General features: G+C 35.1%; 1 pseudogene; it reads left to right on the plus strand.

Annotated features, from left to right (window-relative positions):
* The first annotated feature begins 2,196 nt into the window (after positions 1 to 2,196).
* Positions 2,197 to 4,101, plus strand: LOC145138313 (pentatricopeptide repeat-containing protein At2g25580 pseudogene; annotated as a pseudogene).
* Positions 4,102 to 4,360: the final 259 nt, after the last annotated feature.

Below are 4,360 nucleotides of genomic sequence, written 5' to 3' on the forward strand. Positions count from 1 at the left end.
AGTCCAAGCTTTTATCTGAGATACTCAACAGCTTTTGGTGAGTCTCCTCACTATACTATGGGTCGAAGACACCAATGCCGCCCATTGGCTTATGATATATAGGAATACCAGGGGGTGACCCTTGACATTTATATGAAAGACCCAGAGGTGGCTCCCGACAAATTGTATGCAAGACCAGGAATCGGACCCTGGCATATAGGTGTGTGTGTGTATATATATATATATATATATATATATATATATATATATATGTGTGTGTGTGTGTGTGTGTGTGTGTAGATAATATGCTAGTTGTCTTTGTGATACTTGCATGGAAGACCAGGAGGTGGCTCTCGGCACTTGTCCGCACTGGCGAGTTTACGTTTAAGTATGGTGGGTCACTTGACCCACCTTTTTTTTATTGTATAACAAGTTATATAAAACTTAAAATTGTGACCTATTCAAAAAAATGCAAATGAACAACCTTAATATTTTGGCAATAAAAAAAAGTGTATAAATTAGATTTTTGAAGTTCATAAATTTTAATAGCCCAATATCTTTTAATGTATTATCCAATGTGCATAGCCAAATAAAATTTACAATAAAAAAAATAAAAAATTTGAATCACAAATCAATCGTTTCACAGCATGTTAACCTTCGATCTTCAATTTTTAATAATCGAAGATCCAATTTGCAACCGCCGGTAAATATATTCTACTTTGTTAACTTTTTGGAAATTTGGTTAAACTATATGGAAATTTTATTTCCGATTCCAATATTCCATGAGCGTCAAATCACTATTGGAATTCGTGAACTGAATATTCATAATTTAGTTGTAAGTTTAATTGCATTGGGTTTCCTTTTATTTCTTTTTCTAATTATTACTTGTTAATGTTTTTTACGTAAGCATCAAAGGGAAAGCTATCGAATGTTTGGTAATACTTAGTGAATTTTTTTTTATTTTTTTTATTGTTTCATGATTGTTCACACTAGGTATTTTATTGTTTTAAAATTTCAATGTGAATTGATTATCTGATTGTTGTTTATATCATAAATCAAAATCAAGAATGTCTTTAAAAATAATTTGATTTTTTTGCTTATACAATTCGATCCGATCTGAACCCGTAACTTATATATATATATATATATATATATATATATATATATATATATATATATATATATACACACACACACACATACACTATCAGTTTCATTTAAATAGTTAACCATGTGATTTTACGTTCTAGACTCGCCACTGACACTAAGACATACATGTCCAATACATGTCTAGATCTCATTTAGGTCCAAAGTTGAAGAAAAAGGCATCCAACTTTCATGCAAGTTTCATAACCCATAAAGTTGCCAACTATATGGTTTCTATTCATTCAAACATACACATCTAAGAAGAAAAGTGGGACAAAACTTAGATATAGCCTTATATAACCATAAGGTAGGAGCTTTATCACTTAGAATGGTTTAGAAACAATGTAAGGTGATGTTGATGATGATTCCTTGCAAGCCACAACACAAGACTTTCTTCTTCTTCTTCTTCTTTTCTCCTTCTTACAAACCAAGAAAAGCTCCAAAACCACCAAAGATCAAGCAATGATGGGTACTAGGGTTTTTCTAAGGTGAAAGAGGGTTTGAGACTGATAAGAAACCCTAAAATGAGGTTAGAGATGCTTTAATACGAAGGAAACCCTAAAAGATCATGGGTTTGGGCTGCAGCAGCTCTCACGTCGTGAGCTCTTATTGCTCACATCGTAAGCTCGGTCCCGGACAAAGGTCTCCATGCAACCCATCTCATGTCGTGAGCCTCTATGTCTCACAACCTAAAATCCTTTGGGGTGTGTGCTATAAAGAGGTAATGATAGTTGGATTGTGGGAGGGTGGGGTTTGCAAAGGAGATGAAGAAGATGGGTGGAGGGTAGGGGATGGAACTTTTTTATTTTTATATTAAAAGTAATTGTAGATGAGTATAAGAAAGAGAAAAAGTAAAAGTAAAAAAGAAATAGTAAGGGTAAATTACCTTCGATGTAATTTTCATGAACTATAGTTATATGTAACCTATTAATATTTTGGATGAGTAACCAAATTTGAATTTAACCAACCAACATGGACCATTTTTGTAGTTTACTCTTTATAAGATATAAATTGTATTGTATTCGGATTTCTGTTGTTGGGTTGTTAGGATACATCCCAGCGAATCTTTTTTCCAATTTTATAAGATTTAAATCGAATGAGATTAACATGTAAATATATGACATTTTCTCTTCATATTATTCTACATATCATATATGGTATGAAGTAGCCTTGGTCGATTAGAGAACCTGGATTGGTAACGGCCTATCGCTCCCCTTGTGACCCCCGCCGAAAACACAGACGGACGCCGATTAACTTCGACAAGCAAAGCATGTCTAAATCAACAGTGAGGTCGCTCCAAACGATGAAATCTCTGAATCATCTCTATAAGGTATGCAATGGTACAAATACTTCACGCAGTTATTGCATAGATAGTTCCTCCAAAGTCCTTCCTTTTGCTAAAAAATTTTGCACGCTCAATTCTGATACCATCGATGAGATCTTTGATCCCCAAAACCCTAATCAGTTCCCACGTACTGGGAGTGGACAGGACTGGTCTTCTAGAGAAAGTAAAATATAGCCAAAATCGTAATGGATTTTATAGAGAAACTTCCATGGGTATTCAGAGAAGTTTAAGTGGGGCTTATGGGCAGAGCTATTACATGGGTGATCATGGTTTACATTGTCACAGCCAATATAACGTCAATGGGTCATATAATCAGAAGAGTACTGCAGCCAATTTTCAAATCTCAAATAGGTGTTATAGTGGCATGGTAGATTCTCAACATGAAGCTGATGAGGGAAAGGGATTACTTGAGGAGCTTAATGCTTTATGCAAGGACAAGAAGTTAGAGGAAGCTGTTGAGGTTTTAGGTTTACTTGAGCTGAAGAAAGTAACAGTTGAAATGCCTGGATATCTATTATTGATGAAAGCATGCGGAGAATCTCAGGCACTTAAAGAAGCTAAAGCTGTCCATAACCACCTCACAATGTCAGGACATCATCATGATGTTCACATTTGCAACAAAATCTTGGAGATGTATTCGAAATGTGGTTCCATGGAAGACGCATATAACGTGTTTGATAAAATGCCCAAAAGAAATCTTACCTCTTGGGACACCATGATAACAGGGTTTGCTAAAAACGGCCATGGCGAAGACGCAATCAAAATGTTCACCGAATTCAAAAAGGTCAGATTAAAACCCGATAATCAAATGTTTCATGGTGTCTTTGCTGCATGTAGTGTCGTAGGAGACATGAAAGAAGGGTTATTGCAGTTGGAATCAATGATGAAGACATACAAGCTTATCCCATCCATGGATGATTATGTCTGTGTAGTGGATATGCTCGGGAGTTCAGGGTACTTAAATGAAGCATTGGAATTAATAGAAAAGATGCCGATGAAGCCAAGTGCAGAAATTTGGGAAATTATGATGAATCAATCTAGGGTTCACGGGGATTTAGAACTCGAAGACCGTTGTGCTGAGATTGTTAACCTTCTAGACCCTTCTCGTTTAGATAAACAACCAGAGAAAGACTTCATACCAATAAAACCTTCTAGACCCTTCTCGTTTAAAACCGAAACTTTTCTGTTTAGGGCCGGGGATACATCTCCCCCTGATCATGAGAAGTTATACAGTCAACTTAGGTGTCTAAAACAACACATGGTAGAAGTCGGATATGTGGCCCAGACTAGATTGGTACTCCATGATGTGGATCATGAAAGTAGAGAAGAAGATCTTTTATCACATAGTCGCATGCTTGCTTTATCTGAAGCACTTTTGACTAGTCCAGCACGTGCACCAATAAGAATAATAAATAACCATCGTATTTGTGCTGATTGCCATGATGCGTTCAAGATTATTTCAAAGCTGGTTGGAAGATCAATCGTTGCACGTGATGAAAGGAGGTTCCATCATTTTGAAAGTGGTGTTTGTTCTTGTAAAGATTATTGGTGATTGTTTGGACTTTATAGTTGGTTTTCTTTTCCTAATCTTATTGAGACTATCCTATCTATGATTAAGTTATCTATATGTACATGCTGAAAACAAAAATCTTATCTGATGCTATGGATTATCTTGTCTTTTTCTTGGATACATATTGGGCATTATTCTACTAAGTTATTTTTTCATTCCTTTCTATGGCAATGTTTGACGGTTATTTTCTTATTAAGGCATTAGAATATGAAAAATCTACACAAATATAACGTTGTACTTTTGAGGAGTTTTTTTTTTTTTTTTTTTTTTTTCTTATGAGGGCATTAAATTTTTAAAAATCTACCCAATTATACTATTTG

The sequence above is a fragment of the Lactuca virosa genome, chromosome 9, assembly GCF_052849685.1.
Source record: "Lactuca virosa cultivar CGN04683 chromosome 9, Lactuca_virosa_CGN04683_v6, whole genome shotgun sequence".
Lineage (NCBI taxonomy): Eukaryota > Viridiplantae > Streptophyta > Magnoliopsida > Asterales > Asteraceae > Lactuca > Lactuca virosa.